Source organism: Papaver somniferum, chromosome 6 (assembly GCF_003573695.1).
Source record: "Papaver somniferum cultivar HN1 chromosome 6, ASM357369v1, whole genome shotgun sequence".
Classification (NCBI taxonomy): Eukaryota; Viridiplantae; Streptophyta; class Magnoliopsida; order Ranunculales; family Papaveraceae; genus Papaver; species Papaver somniferum.
Genome location: NC_039363.1, coordinates 103,435,706 through 103,453,212, shown reverse-complemented (window position 1 = coordinate 103,453,212; position 17,507 = coordinate 103,435,706).

Sequence of the window (17,507 nt, the reverse complement as noted above, 5' to 3'; positions counted from 1 at the left end):
TTCGATTCTTTTTTCCTGTCCATGATGGGTGACGATGCTGTTGAACTAGATCATGATTCTGACAGAGAAATGGTACGTGGTCAAGCGAATCCTTCCGTGATCTCTTGTCAAGAGGAGGAAGCACAAACACAAGAACAGGTTACACAGCAGTGGTTTAGTCAGGATATCTTTGCTGAAGCCGCAAAATATGGAAACATCTGGGGCGGAATGGAGAGTGAAAATGAAATGGAAGTAGATATAAAAGAGAATATGTCAGTGCATTCCAACAATTCCGAGCTCCCTGTGAGCACACAAACCTGCGAGGGGGTCCGAACGCTCACAATCAATCATTATCATCTAAAGAGATTGTGATGATGATATCCTGGTGTTGATTCATTGGCTCAAAACCTTCGGGTTTATCATGGCCTCATCTAACAACTCCATGCGAGGCGTTTGCGCATGGGATATAAGTATTAAGGAAAACAAAACATATAAGTAAACATCCATGGAGCTAAATAAATGTAAAGTGCTGAAATGTAAATAAGACCAAGGTTTACGTGGTTCAGCACTAAGGCCTACATCCACGGGGTTTGTTGTTTTACTATGTTCTTCACGGTTACACGAATAGTCGAATGACTTTTGGGTTACATGTTTCTCTCTTCTAAGTGATTAACTTACCCTTGCAATCTCTCTCTCTTTCTCTCTCCTTCTCTTCCTGATTTTTCCGATCCCCCTTCCTCTTGGTGGAGATGGGGTATTTATAAGGTTAGAATGTGGGACCCATCTCTGAAGACCGTTGGAACCTTATCTTCTTGTGTCCTTGCGTCCATCACGCGGAGGTCTGCGTTTGTCCCTTGATCCCGCAGAGGCATCCTCGCTCGTTCCACAGGTTGGTCGACACGTACACTGCTCAGAGTGTTTAATGCGGGTAGTTGAGGGGTCTGCTCGTGTCAGACAAGTGTCTTCTGCCCCTGTCAGTTCGTGTCACTAACTTTCTCTCCACCGTTGATCTTAGCTTCTCTTTTGGGGATGAGATAAAGTAACTCCTCGGGGTTTATTTGGTGTTTCGTGACGCATCATGTTTTGATGTTTTGGCCTGCATGCTTTCCACGTATCTTTTTATATACACGTGTCTGATAGTGAGATATATGTGTACACAATTTGCCCCTTTTCTTCGGGCTTGAATGACTAATGGGTGTCTTGAAGAAAAACTATCGTCGCATATTCTTCTCACTCCTAATAACTTCTCCTAGATACTTGGGCACGTCTTTTATTCGTGCATTAACTGCTTATGTAACGGGCACGTTTCCCATTCCTCCCTTAATTTCCTTCTCTTTCTTTTGGGTATTTTAAGGATAGAAAGAAAATTTAATTTCATTCTTCCTAAACGCTCTCTCAGTTTTCATTCTTTTTTCAGCCCTTAAATTCTCTGTCTGTCTTCATTGAACCTGTGACCTTAAATTCTCTGTCAGTCTTCATTGAACCTGTGATCTTAAATTCTTTGTCAGTCTTCATTGAACCTGTGATCTTAAATTCTCTCCACCTTAGCATTAATCACGCCCGCTTCCCCTGTTTGTTTCTTCTACTGCTGTTTTTGCCGGTAAGTTTTTCTTTTCTTTATTTCCACTGTTTCACGCTGTGTCGATTTGTAAATTCTCTGCTACTGTTGTTTCTTGTTTGTGATGAAGAACTTCTTCTGATGCTTGCATACTAGTTTTCCCCTGTTCTTCATCTTAAATTAAGGAAGCCACTATTTCGAGGGTATGAATTTTATGAAATTTTGAGCATGTATACTAATTTTAGGGTTTCTGCGTTATTGTGTGTGTATTGCTATGGATGTGGTTTTTTTGATCTTTGGTAATGTTTTTGATTGTGTGTAACTTGTTCTTGATTTTAATCTTTTCGCAGCCATGTCTGACCGTCCGCGGCTTACTTATCAGACTCCTAATTCTGGGCTATCGAGATCTCCTCCGCGTAGAGAGTTCAGATGTGTGTCGGAGTCGTTTCTTCTGGAGCGAAAGCCTCGTCCTCTAGGGAAGAGATTCCTCCGAAATTCCGTCTGGTTCCCGAAGAGTTTCGATCGCTCAGCGGCTCGTCCTCGTGATGATACTAGGAGTACGCAGGCTCCGCCCCGTGTTGCTGTTGTTTGACATTCCTCCTCTACGTTCGTTAGTGCCCGAGCATCATCTGCGGTCTTCTCCAACTTTTAAAGGGAAGAATACGAAGGGTGTAGCTCCTAGGGTTGAATCTTCAAAGAATCCCCCGTGAAGAGAAAAGCTTCGGAAGCGTTCGTTAGTTCATCCGGCCCCGCCGAGGAGGATGAGGCCTCCCTTGATACGCAGTGTCTGTTAGCAGGAAAAAAGTAACCTTCAAGCATATCGATCTCGAAATATTCAAGGAAAAGCATGAGCTTCAAGCCTTCGGGGTTCGTTTCTATGCCCCTGAGGATGATATTACGTATGAGCTTATCTCCAAGTATGAGTTCGATGAATTTCATTTGTTAACGACGGTTGGAGCATTCGAAGCTGGTCTTATGCTGCCGTTGTACAAATCAGGTGATTCCTTCTACTATGACGTGCTCGCTAGTCGTGAGGCTCTTCCACCAATACTCACAGCCGTTCCGTATCCCAACTATCGGGGAATTATCTCGCGCCCTGAAGGAATGCTATCTGCGGAGTAAGGGGGAAACGTCGATGACTTGTTACGTCCCCAATCCCATGGAGAAGGAATGGTATACTCCTGAGAATTTCAATAACTCCTTCGGTGATTACGTCAATAGTAGGAATCGCAAGCCGTGGAGTGTCAGCCTTCGGAATCTCCCTGCTCCTCGGGCGAGATTCGTCTGTTAAATGAGGTCAGCGATGCCAAGCTGAAGTATGTTCCTGGCACGGAGGGTCTAGTCGTCGGAAACTCTTCCCCGCGCGAGAGAGGATCAAGCGCGATCATGACTACGAGTGGCACGCCACCGTTATCGAGATAGTTGGTCCGTGGGCTTACGGTTGGATTCCTGGTCCCCGCGGTTGGCGGCCTACCGAGAATAGTAAGCCGCGCGAGTCTCCTCCTGTTCGCTATGGAGATTTCTGTCCCTGGCGTCTGAACTTTGCGGGTATGAATTTTCCTTATGCCCTTGACGTCGTAGAGGGAGACGAGGAGGAGGTTCCGGTGCTATACTCCACCGAAGAATACCTCAGCTGCTCAGGTACGCGGATTCTAGCTGCGCTTCTTTTTTAGAACTTCATCAGTCGGGAAAAATAATTCTTTTTGTGGTGTTGGTTTCAGGTGTTGAAGAAGAAAAAGATTAGGCCGAAGCAGTCTTCTACTACTGTGATGGGCGAGGTTGAAGCCCAAGAAGAAGTTACTAGTCCAGTGAACGAAGAGTTTGCTGAGGATGAGATTACAGATGGGGAGGAACGTACTGGTACCTCCCCTATCAATGTCGAAGAAGAGGTCTTCGCTGGTCATGCTGGTGATGAAGGAAGGAACAAAGCCGTGGTGGCTGATGACGTTGTTATCGGGGATGTTTCCGTCCCTGCTGGTGATGTCGCGGATACCCTTCCCTTCTCAAGAATTTTCTTTTGATCGGATGTACTCCACGGGGGAGTTCTTTGACGAAGCCCTCGATTTTCCCGAGGACTTCTCTTTACTTTCCCCCAATGATGATTGGGATGTTCTTGGTGGTGATGGTAATGGAGACGCTACTGTAGAAGATGTGGTGCGGAGGAGCTGCTGTGCATGTAGGCGCGGAGGAGCATGCCAACATTTGTGCTGAGGGGGTCGTGTCAGAGAAGGGAAATCGTCTGATGCGCCTGCTGATAATCTTCCCCAGTCGCCGACGTCTGAGGGTGAGGACGCCATCATGGATTGGTTCAAGGAAAAGAATCTTCTATTTGTCTCTCATCCCGCCCTGTTGTTGCTGGGGAAAAGGAATCAACCGCGTATACCCGTCGCATGATGGAGATGTCTTCTAAGGCGCGGGTGTCTGAAGCCTGGGGAAAAAGGTTGACTGTTCCCGAAGCTACCCTTGTGCCGGAGCCTCCTACTTCCGTTGCCGATATGATGGCCATCGCCGACGGGTATCAATATGGCTTTCCGCAGCAGTGTGTGGAGGTAAATTTTCGTACATACTTTACGTGACGATCAATGCTTCGGTGAAATAATGTTTTGTCATCTTGATGTGTAGATGATGAGGAGGAGCATTGTAACCACGTGCTGTATCAGTTCTTCAAAGCGAAATCTCTGAAGCTCGAGGCTAAGCTTCGTCACGAGAAAAGGAATTATCTGCGGCTGAGGTGGAAATAGAAGAACTGAAGAAAAGCCTTAAGGAGAAAGAAAAGCTGGGTGAAGCAGAGGCCGGTCTTCGTTCAGAACTTGTTGCTGCGCGCTGAGTTAGAGCAAACTCGTAGCCAAGTTTCCACTTTCACAGGTTTGGTTCTTTTCCCTCGCGTATGTCGTCATTCTTCTATTTCTTAGTTGTTCTGTCTGAGTCTCCCCACCCTATCTCCAGTGGGTGGCGTCCCCGAGCTGATATGGCTTCGAAACGAAAGAGCTCGGCAAAAATCTCGTATTAGAGATTTGGTTGAGAAAATTAAGATGAAGCTAAGAAATGGGATGCTCGGGCTGAGGTATGGCGCGCGCGGCATGTTCAGATGGTCGACATGCAAAATCTGTACAACCATGATCGTGCTTTATTTAATGGCACACTGCTGTGGACCCGTGATAATCTGCGGGAAGCCCGTGAGCGTACTTCCTTGTTGGAATCTAGGATTCAGCTGTTGGAAGAAGAATTACAGACGGCTCGATCCATTCCTCTTTCAGGGGTCCAGGATAATATGCTCTGTCTTGCCAGAGAAAGAGATGATGCTCGTGCTGAAGTCTACGCTCTCAGCAATGCTCTTTCCGCGTCCCGTGCCGACGTAGCTCGTCATGCTGAGTCTGAGAGGAATCTTGAAGTGTGCATGTACAGACTCAGCAAAGGGGTCTCAGAGATAAATAAAGAGGTCGACCACCTTCGTCATATGGACTCGATGAAGCAGGTAGAATTAGATGCCTGTCAATTTACTCTCACCAACCTTCAACTAGACTATAAGAAATTATCCGCGGAATATGATCATCTTGATGAAGCGCGAGATGCGGTTGTTAATGAGTATGAAGAGGCTTCGGCTTGTGTCGAAGGTATAATCCCATTTCATCGAGTGTGACCTTGTTTTTTTCTACGCTAACTCCGTGGTGTTGTCTTTTTCAGAGCTCGAGGGACGCCTTCGCGTCACAAATGAAAAACTTGAAAAGGCTCAATCTTCCTTAGCGCAGCAGGAAGAACAGACCAATCACTTCAAGAATTTAGCAGCAACCCGCGAGGAGGCCGTTGGTGCTGCTTCTAGAGAAGTGAATCGGCTATCTTCGTTATTATCCCAAGCCCAACAGCGGACAACAGTTATTAAGCACAAGGCTCGTTGTCAATTGGCTGAGGAGACGAACAAGATGCTGGAGAGGATAGAACTTGGCCTAAGGAACGAACATGGTCTCGTGAAGAACTATCCTCGTCGTCCCGTTCCTTCTGCCTTGCCCAGCTCCTCGGGCCCCTCTTCTGGTGGGAGCGTCCCATCAAGTCTTCGGAATAATCCTGCCGATGGGGCCGCCATCTAGGTAGAGACCGCAGCATTTGTAGGGTCCGCGGCATCATTTACTTTTTGTAATCATGTAACAAGGATATTTTTTGCTGATATCCTGTAAAAGGAATATTTTTTGATTGTGTATCCTTGAATTTGGCCTTTCACTTCTTGTAATCATCCTTTATGAAATGAATCCTCTTCTTGATATACCTGCAATGTTGGTTTGTTTTTATTTTAAGCATTTGTGAAAAAACAAAACAAAAGTTTTTAAGTGTTTGGTGCGATACTGAAGGAAGGTACCTTCGTGATCGTCTTGAGACCTGTCACCCCGCTGGCGAATCCTGGGCCAGAGGATTCCCAGACGGTGGGGGCCGGGGCAACGTTCTAGGATATGGGATTAAAATATTTACACCCATTCCGTCGACCCGTTGCCTTAAGATTGGTTGGGTATCTCTTTCTGCTGGGTGCCTTCCCCCTGGTCCTACACTTATGGACACTGATGGGGGAGCCCTGAGAGATTGTAGATTAACTACTTTCCCCAATATTGTCGGTAGATTCCACTGACTTGATAATTTGAAAGCTTGTTTGATTGATAAGTTGAGGCCTGCAATTCCTCTTCCAGAGATAGAAACATGTGGAGCGGTCAGGCTCCCTCTTCTTCTGGTACACTCCAAGCAGATTCAAATCTGCGTTGCTCTATGGGAAGTATGGTTTGAGCCACTTAGCATTCCAAGGATGCCGGAGGACCTCGCCTTTTAGATTACGAAGGTAGTAGGAACCGTTACCCGCAACGTCGTGTGTATATAAAAGGTCCTCCCCATGTAGGTGCTAACTTTCCCCATTTCTTTTCTTGCTGATACCGTGGGATTGTTCTCAACACATACTGTCCCTCTACAAAATTCCGTAGCTTTACCTTTTTGTTGTACTCCCTTGCTAGTCTTCGTTGATAATTTTCCATCTTTTGCAATGCTACTTCCCTTCTTCCTTCCAAGTCGTCCAACCTTTCTAACATCATATCTGTTGTGAGGTTTTTCTCCCAAGCTTCGGTCTTCGTGGTTGGCATGAGGATTTCCGTAGGTATGACTGCTTCAGCTCCATAAGTTAGAAGAAACGGGGATTCCCCGGTGGCGGATCTTCGTGTTGTCCTGTATGCCCATAACACATTGTGCAGTTGTTCGCACCATCTTCCCTTATGCTCGTCTAATTGTTTTTTGAGTATAAGGGCGAGGGTCTTGTTGGTAGCTTCCGCTTGTCCGTTGCTTTGAGGGTATATGGGGGTGGACTTGTTCTTTCTTATTTTGAAAGTATCGAAGAGCATGTCTATATTTTTTCCCTGTAATTGCTTGCCGTTATCAGATACAATTTCAGGGTATACCAAATCTGCAAATGATGTTCTGGAATATGAAAGTGAACACATCCGCGTCTCTGATCCTGGCCAAGGCCTTAGCCTCCACCCATTTACTGAAGTAGTCCGTGGCTACTATCAAAAATCGTCTCTTCCCTGATCCTTCGATGAAAGGCCCGACGATGTCTACGCCCCATTTTGCAAATGGCCACGGGCTATCGACGGAGTTTAACATTGTTGCCGGCGCGTGGATCTTTTTTGCGAAGCGCTGACATTCTTCACATCGTCGGGACATCCTCGCGGCATCTTGTATCATTGTCGGCCAGTAATATCCTTGCGTTTTTGCTTTGTCAGCTAGTGATCTCATGCCGCTATGATTCCCCGCGTCACCATAATGGATATCATTTAGAATTCGATGCCCCTCTTTCCGGGACAAGCACGTAGTAATGGTCCAAGGAAGGATTTCCTATACAGGACCCCTCCCGAAGATCATATCTTCCCACTTTGGAGAGTATCTTCCTAGCTTGTTTCTGATCCGCAGGTAAGCTTCCTTTTTCGAGAAAGGCATGTATTGTCACCCTCCAGTCATCTTCGTTGCTGAAGTCTTCGTCTTGATTTGCTCTTGACAGGATATCCTCTTCGTCAAAGTCATTATGGATGTCTTCTCCTACCTGGTCTTCGATATTTTCTTCCACCATCTTGATTGGTAGCGAAGGAGAATTGAGATGCAATCGAAGGCTCGTATACCCTTGCTATTTTAATAGCTTCGGCATTTTTATCCCTCAGCATGGATGATATATATGCTAGGGCATCCGCGTGCCTGAGGTCCCTTCTGCATAAGTGCCGGAACTTAATGTTCGGGATTTGTGATGCCAATGTTTGGACCAAGGCCATGTAAGCTGAAAGGGTGTCATCGTACACATTATACTCGAGCCCTATTTGCCGTATGACAAGCTGCGAATCACTTGTCAGCCTTACATCGGTTACCCCCATCTCTATTATTATACGTAGGGCATGTACGACAGCTTCGTATTCAACAATGTTGTTGGTATGCTCTTTGAATTCCAATCTAAGTGCCTGTATAATCCTTTCTCCAGTTGGGGTGATAATGACAATGCCTATTCCTGCTCCTTCCTTATTTTTAGATCCGTCGACAAAGACTTCCCATTGTTTGACTCGCAGGTTCGAGGATATCCATTGGATCCTTGATTTCTTCCTCGGCTTCTGGTATTCCCTTAATCTCTTCGTCGTTGTCAAGGGGGAGGTCTGCTAAGAAATCTGCCAGAACTTGGGACTTCTGAGAATGTTGAATTTCATGAATGATGTTGAATTGGTCCAGATGGGTGTTCCATTTGGCTATTCGGCCCACTTTTCCCGTGCTTTTGAGGACTGCTTCCAATGGTGCTTTGCATGGTACCCTGACGAGGTGAGTTAGGAAGTAGGTTCTCAGTTTTTGGGTAGCCCATACCAGTGCGAGGATGAGTTGTTCAATCTTAGTATAATTTCTTTCCGCAGAATTGAGTGTCTTGCTGACGTAATAGATAGGCTGTTCTACCTTTGTATTGGTTTTGACTAATACCGCGCTGACTGCGTCCTCCGTTGCTGCTATGTACAGTGCCAAAACTCATCAGGGTCTGGCTTCTGCAGGATCGGGATTGAGCTAGATGTTCTTTGATTTTTTGGAATGCTTCCTCGCATTCAGCGGTCCATTCGAACCTGCTCCCTTTTTTGAGAATATTGAAGAAATGTTTGCATTTGTCCGAAGACCGTGCAATAAATCTGCCCAACGCTGCTATGACCCATTGAGCTTCTGCACTTCCTTTAGATTCTTTGGGGACGGCATCTCTACTATGGCTTGAATCTTGCTGGGTCTACCTCGATGCCCCTTTTGTACCAGATACCCGAGGAACTTCCCCGAGGTGACACCGAAAGTACATTTCTCCGGATTCACTTTCATGTGATGCTGTCTCATTGCTTCGAAGATATTCCTCAGGTCCTGGTGGTGATTTTTACGCAGCTTGCTTTTGACGAGCATGTCGTCCACGTAGACTTCTATCCAATCCATGGCTTGAAGATAGCATCGACCATCCTTTGGTATGTTGCCCCTGCGTTTCGAAGTCCGAAAGGCATTCTGGTATAGCAATAAAGGCCATGGGTGGTATAGAACGCTGTGTGTGGCTGATCTTCTTCTGCCAGGGCTACTTGGTTGTACCAGAATGTCCATCCATGAATGATAGTTCTTCGTATCCTTCTACTGCTTCTACCAGCTGGTCTATGCTCGGTAGGGGATAGCTGTCCTTTGGACATGCCTTGTTGAGATTAGTAAAGTCGATGCATATTCTAACCCCTCCATTTTTCTTAGGAACAATGACCATGTTGGAGATCCAGGTAGGTACTTGACTTCCTTGATAAATCCTGCGTCTAGTAGCTTCCGAAGTTCTGTTTCTACTGCCTCATGATACTCTGGAGCCACTTTTCGTATTTTCTGCCTGAACGGGGGCGTGCCCGGTTTGATGCGTAGTTCATGTTGGATTACTTTTGGGTCAATCCCCGGCATATCTCCTAACTTCCAGGCGAACACATCCGCATATTCCTTAAGTAATTTGGTTAAGGAATGTTCTCTTCCTTCGTCCATGATGGTCCCGATTTTGATCATCTTCGGGTCTTCTTCCGTTCCTATGTTGATTTCCTTTACGGGTTCTACTGGTGTGAACACAGGCTTCGGGTTTCCGAGGACTGGGACGCTCTTTAATTGCTATTTAGCGTGTTTCTGTTCTTCGCTGGTTGTTGAGGTACTTGTTTCCGTGCTTGGACATTACCATCTTTCGTCAAGCCTTTCCTGTAGTTTCCTTAAGGAACAGGTCTACGGCCTTCTCTTTCGCGGTTTCTTGATTTTTACTCTTCGGATTTTTCGCTGCTCTTCTTGCTCATTGTTGATATGATCCTGAGTGGCCTGGCACTCTCGCGTAGTGATCGATCTCCCTTGATCTCCATTATTCCCTCAGGTGTTGGAAATCTGAGTATTGGTGGTATGTTGCCGCAACTCCTTTGAGCTTATGTGTACCCATTTTCGTCCAATAGCGTTGTAGGGGGAAGGGGTGTCCACCACACTGAATCGGGTTTCCAGTTTCATGGGCCCTGCGTTAACCTGTAACACGATGTCTCCCAAGGGCTTCGTGGCTGCTCCATTGAATCCGTAGATGGTGTGATAAGAGGTCATTAACTGTTCATCATGGAGCTTCATCCGTTTGAATGCATCATAGAATAGGACGTTTACAGAGCTTCCCCCGTCTATGAGGATCTTTTTGAGGTTACATCCAGCTACTGGTAATGTTAGGACCAAGGGATCGTTATGGTCTTCCATATCTTCTTCGATATCCTCGGCATCGAAGATGATAGGAGATTCCATCCATTCTTCGTGTTCGTCCACCGCTATCCCATCGACCTTATATAACTCGCAGCGGTCTTCGAATTGCTTCCGTAACCTTTTTCCAATCTGCGCTGTGAGTGAGGGTCCTGTGGCTTCGGAACACGAGATGGTGTTGATTGTTCGGTTTCCTTCCGGAAGTTGGACTGGTTTGGTTCGTTTGGATCTGTCCTCGGTAACATCCTTTCGTATGTAATGTTTGAGCTCTCCCGCATCAATTAATTTTTGGATCATTATTTTAAGGTTCTTGCATTTTCGGTCTGGTGTCCGTTGAAACAGTGATATTCACAGTAATCTTTAGACTTCTCGGATCTCGGGGGCTGCTTTCCCTTAGACCATGGCCACTCTAAGTTTTCCCTCCCTTTGATCTCTCGTAGGATACGAGCATAGCTAGCGTTGAGTTTCGTGTAAACTTGATCTTCGAATTTTCGGTCGCCTGTTCTTCGTTCATCCCTCCGTTCCTTCCTATCTTCGTGAGGTCTCCCTGAGCAACTCCTTTTGGCCCCATTGGTTTGTTCCGCTGAATTGGTGCGGGGTGAGACCTCTGCGGATATGCCCTCGGGTTTTCCCGTTGAATTTCTTCAAGTCGAGCGTGCTTTTCGATAATTATTCGAAGATCTCCTCTGTCTTGGGCACGCTCCCATGAATTTCAACAAATAGGGGACTCATTCGGTCTAAGCCCCATTTGTAGCATTGATGCTTACCACTGGGTCCACGCTCCCTATGGCTTGGCAGATCTTGTGCCATCTGTTAGTGTACTCCCTCGTGGTTTCCTTGTAGCCAATTGCTAGTGAAAAGAGCTTATCCATCCCGGTGTTTACAGTCTTGTTGTACATGTATGTTCTTAAGAATTTCTCTGCGAGTTGGTCGTATGAGTGGATGGAGTTTGGTGGCAGATTATCAAACCATGATAACGCCGATCCCTTCAGGCTTGACGGGAAGTATCTGCAGAGTACGGCGTCGTTCTGACCCCATCTAGCTAAGACACGGTTGTAGTACCGAATATGTGCAGCAGGGTCGCTGGATCCATCATAGCATTCGAACGTGGGACAGGGCATTTCAGTGGAATAGGGGTGTTGGCCAAGCGATGAGTTAAGGGCGTGGAGTTAGCTTCTCTCATGACCTCTTCTAACCTCCCCCGCCTTGTTTATTTTTTAATTGCCTGATCTCGGCCATCATCTCATCTCGTAGTTCCTCCATTGCGCGTTGGTGCTCTAAATTCTTCGGCTCATTACCGTCTGACTCTCCATCGTCATAATCCGGGTCGGATACGCTACGTCTCCTTGTCGCGTCTTCATTAGCCGCTATGACGACTCTACAGTCGGTTTGGCTCTGGTGCTTTGGAGCTTGCTTCATCAAGTTGTTGGCTGGTCTTCGTGCTTAGAGCAATCCGCTCCTTTAAATCTTGATTTTCTCTGGCCAACAGAGCTACAGCTTCTGCGTAAACCTGCTGGCTCTTCCTCAGTTCCTCAAGCTCAGCCATTTGTGGTGTGATTGGTTGGACCCCTGATTGGGAGTCCCCGCGTGCTGCTACAGCCATGGTGCCGCCCTCCTCCATGGTCTGTACTAAAGGTGGCAGGGGTTCAGCTTCGGTTGCTGGTATTTCCAAATTGGGGTGAGCGCCCCTCTGCGGTGCTAGAGCCGCCGGTATGGTTTGATTCTGATCATTTGTTAGTGGCATTCCAAAAGTTAGAAGGTGCGCGGGTTGGAATGTTCTGGATTCATCCACCCTTTCTCTTGGTTGATTAAGTTGACTCATGGCGAAGGTATTGCTAGCCTCCGCAGCCTTCGGGACTACCGCAGCCTCCCCGTACTTTGTCGCTGCTCTGAGAGCCGCCGCTGCAACTGAATTAGCGTTCAGGTGAAGTGATTTCCGCAGTATCTTGCCTTCGATTGGTCATTTTAGCTTTATCTCCTTTCTGCTTGCTTCGGGTGATGACCGGGGTTGTCCTGGATGTTTCTTTTGACAAAGCTTTGGATTTTCCTGCTTCCTGCGTCTTTTCCATCACGTGCCCTTTTGTTGATAATGAAATCTCGCCGAAACTTGCCTTCTTTACTCACAATATGTTCTTTCTGCATAGGTTATTTCAAACAACAAAAACGGGAATATCCGCGTGAAGCGGGTTAGTTGGCGAAATACAATCTTCCAGGAGAGAATTAATACACGCAAGTTATAATATACAGGTTAAAGTTTTATTAAAGGAGATCCTTAGTATAAAAACTACGAAAATTGTAAATCCGCGGATTAGAACAATAACTCTTATCGAAGATAAAAGGTGGGTTTTTGAACATAATACAGTTAACGAATGATCTATACGGTCCGAGCTGATAAATCAGAGCAATCATATGCCAATTTAAAATGAAATCACAGGACAAGATAAATCTTTTACCGGGACGAAGTCCCTGTTTCTAGCGCCAAATTGTGAGCACACAAACCTGCGAGGGGGTCCGAACGCTCACAATCAATCATTATCATCTAAAGAGATTGTGATGATGATATCCTGGTGTTGATTCATTGGCTCAAAACCTTCGGGTTTATCATGGGGCGAGGATGGGGCGAGGATTGTGATGATGATACTCTGAGCAGTGTACGTGTCGACCAACCTGTGGAACGAGCGAGGATGCCTCTGCGGGATCAAGGGGAAAACGCAGACCTCCGCGTGATGGACGCAAGGACACAAGAAGATAAGGTTCCAACGGTCTTCAGAGATGGGTCCCACATTCTAACCTTATAAATACCCCATCTCCACCAAGAGGAAGGGGGATCGGAAAAATCAGGAAGAGAAGGAGAGAGAGAGAGAGATTGCAAGGGTAAGTTAATCACTTAGAAGAGAGAAACATGTAAACCCAAAAGTCATTCGACTATTCGTGTAACCGTGAAGAACATAGTAAAATAACAAACCCCGTGGATGTAGGCCTTAGTGCTGAACCACGTAAACCTTGGTCTTATTTACATTTCAGCACTTTACATTTATTTAGCTCCATGGATGTTTACTTATATGTTTTGTTTTCCTTAATACTTATATCCCATGCGCAAACGCCTCGCATGGAGTTGTTAGATGAGGCCATGATAAACCCGAAGGTTTTGAACCAATGAATCAACACCAGGATATCATCATCACAATCTCTTTAGATGATAATGATTGATTGTGAGCGTTCGGACCCCCTCGCAGGTTTGTGTGCTCACACTCCCTAAAACCCAAAGGTTGCACAGGCTAAAGCTCAAAAGAAGGGGTTGCTCAGAGGCAGCGTGAGAATGTCAGAACGAAAGCAAACGCCATTTCTGACCAGACTGACGACATGTCAAAGACCAAGATGATTGACCAACTTTATAGGAAAGCAAAATGCGGAAGAGGCCAAAGATGGAATATGTTGTTGCAAAGAAAGGTCCACCTGCAGGATGAAGAAGGATAAGAGGGCGCATATGCCGTCCATGTAAAAGTTTATTATTATTGATTCCTAATTACAGAACTCTGTGAGCCAACTGTTACTGTGGCAATTCTGTTTAGAAAACCTTACCATAAGAATGAATGCTTTGTCCGACGCAATTCTGCTCAATCAGTCTGACTGTTACTGTGGGCTTGTTCTATTCTTTGTTCAGTTTTTCATATTAGCAGCTCTTAACCGTAAATGTTGCAACATTTCATTACCTTAAGAGCAACTCCAATGGGAGCTCAAATTTTTGTCATTTGTCGTTGAAATGAACGATTTTAAAACCGCACCGACACATGACGGCCCCATAACCAGCCCCTGCAAATCCACTGATGGGGGGGCCTACCCTGATGTGTCCGTGCGGTTTTAACCTATTCTTATGTGTCAATGCGGTTTTAAAGTCGTTCATTTGAACGGTGCGCTTGGAATTGGAAGGAATGTATTTTTTTTTAATTAGTGGGAACCGATTTTATATAAAACAATATTTTTCTTAAAATTGGTTTTAAGATAGCGTATAAAATTGAAACGACCGGCTCAAGTGGGGCTGGGGCTCCTCTCAAGTTGAGTCGGGACTCATCACAATTTGGAACGATCATCCTTGTTTGGTGCACTCCTCAGGTTGAGACAGTCGATTCAACCGGAGACGCGATGGACAAATCTTTGTATTTGGGAGTCTGTCCGTCCATTTTACTCATTTGTCCATCCGACTGTAGGTGTATAACCGGCAAATCTGCTTATTTGCCCATCCCTTTGGAGTTACTGTTAACCAATCATAAAAAAAACAGCAATAAATATGCCATCAATTTTCCGTAATCTTGTACTAAAAAGTTTCCAATACTCAAACTATACCACAGATTTTATTAGTACACACGCAGAAACAAAGCAAAATCTAGCTCAAACTCACCCCCACGTATCCCGAGCACAAACATGATTACAATTCGTAGATGAAGATAATGCACACTCTTATACATATATATATATATGCATCCGATACATATTGAAAATTCAGAATGTACCACAAAGATTTTATTGAAACACACGCATTAATAAAGCAAATCTACTTCACCCTCACTGTGAACACCATTAATTTAGTAGCACAACCAATTGAAACACATGATAAAGTATTGTCTATAACAAAATATAGACTCAAATCATGAACGAAATTAAGTGCAATGAAATGAAATAGAAATCAACACAAGCATATACGTGGTTCGACAACGGAGTGTCTACATCCACGGGTGAAAAAGAGTTAAGGTGTTTATTAAGATTGTTGGGTTACATGGAAGGAGCTTCGTCAATTTCTCTGTGAGTAATCCGTAGCAAGAATAGAAAAGAGAAATGAAATAGAAAAACCCTCCTCTCTCTTCTGCGGACCAAGCCCCCCTTCTAGACCTAATCGTTTTGGTTTATAAAGGGAAAATATCTTCTGGAGAATTACTCTTCTATCCTTAGCTTAGGATTGAAGCTGTGTTGGGGTTGATATGGTGTGTGCTGCTGTAGTCTTGTGTCCAGCTGCAGCTTCTAATCATCCTCCATGTGTCCATACAGATTATGGTATCTACAATTTTCCCCTTTTCTTGAGGGTCGATGATAAGCGATCCTTAAGAAAAATTCCTCTCACCATAATCGTTCATGCTTCGGTTGTTGTTTCCTTCGGCCGCTCCTTGTCGAAAGGTTCTGCATTCTTATCGTACTGGTACAAGCACTCTTCGTGGCTTGTTCTTTGTTGGTATTTGGCATTGACATTTTCAATACCCGGCTTGGTGCTTGTCCGTTGCATGCTTCAAGTTGAAAATGCTTTGTAAGGCCGGTTGAGCAGCAACAACCTATACATCGTAGCGTCGACAATTTTTACTTCACAACACCGTATTATTTGGAGTCACAGGACCTCGTAGGATTACTCAAATTTATCTGGCACAAAAATGTAAGTGGACGACATTTCGTATCAGTTTTTTTTTTATTATAATAAATAAGGTAAATTCATCTTATGAGCAGTAACAAATTTATTAAGTATTTGTATGGTTTGATCTTGCCCCTGCATTGTGGGGAATCGTAAATCCATTTTCGCTGAGGTAAGATGAGTGTTTGAACCTGTCACCCCGTTGGCCAATCTCGGGCCAGGAGATTACCGAACGGTGGGGGTTGAAAATCTCCCGGAGACGTGGTGTAAAACTGAATGTTTTGCAAACACCCGTTCCGCTGAGCTGCCAAAGGCATGTCATGTTGGGCATCTCTTTCTTATGGAAGCCTCCCCCCTGGTCGTACACTCATAGACGCTTATGGGGGAGTCCGGAGAGATTGCGTGTGAACGCTTTACCCAGTATGAAGATATGAGACCGGTGGTGCTTGCCCCGGTTCTCCATTATATGCATTAGTATCCAAAAACGTATCCAATTTACGGAAATGTATGCATTATTCAGAAATGAAATGTATCAAATGCATATAACAATGTATGCTAATATAAACAAGATGCAAGGAGTCTGAATATTTGCAAACTCTTTAGTTGTGTGTATGCCCCCTTTTGGTTTCGGGAGGTGGTTCTTGAAGCTTGCGAAAGCAAAAGTATCTGCTCTAACGTAGGATGCTTAGGCTGTCGAATTTGAGCTGCCCCTTGAACTGTGATTTTGAAATGATTGCCCCAACGAAGAATTTATTAACTTCTCCGTTGCTGTCACTTTTTCTCTATTGCAGTTGCCAAAAATCATGATTTGCTGGAGATCTGTAACAACCAGCACATGCTTCTGTGTGTATTGCCGTCGGGCATCTTTGAGTGAAAAAAGTTTCGAGGTTACAGTAGAAGGCTTGTTTACTTGGCATCCACGTGAGATATTTAATCTCATATTGTATTACCCGCTCGTTTTAGGATCGGTCCAGGACAAGAAATTATTTTATTTCTTGTGCTTCAAGATACTCGTTAGTAATACCAACATTATGAAATTATTTAATTTCAATTAGCAACTTGAAAACCGCCAAAAAGACCTCGAGAATGACCTTTGTTTAATGATTGGGTTAAAATTATTAAACCCCAAGGACGCTTTAGGAGCTTGTAGGGAATCGTATTGTCATCATCATGCATCATCGGAATTTAACCGAAGCTATATTTTCGGAGTGGGGCCGACACCATATTGGCCAAGCTTCTTATGCTTCTCAGTAGTTAACTAGTGCGGTGTCTGGAGCAATAATCGTCGTCTTCAGCAAGCATCATGTCTGCGCTACTTCTCGTTTATTGTACAGACGCCTTCGTCTTCGAATCGTCGTTGCAAAGCTTTGCACTCTCCATTGGATTATGCATCGTTGATGTCTTTGGAGCATCCCCACCGGATTTTGGATCATCGTTGTGATTGAGAGATATCTTCCTATCTCTGTGGTAAGGGATATCTTCATTCACGAAGATCATATCTCTTTTTTAAGGGATATCTTCATTCGTGAAGATATGAAGTTTAGGGAGATTGCTCCGTAAACATTGACCGTCCTGCTCGACCATCATATTCTGGATCATAGTTGTGAGCCTTTGGCTCATTGTTAGTCTTTGGATACTTGAAATAACGCAAAATGGGATGCTGAAGAGACCCTTATCATAAATCATGTGAAAATACGTCATCACAACAACCTCCTTGTTGTCGTTGCATGATATATTAGACTTGTCTTATATAGACAACGAGATAATGAGAGCTGTCTTATATATTAAACATATTGCAGATTCTCTAGCTCTCCT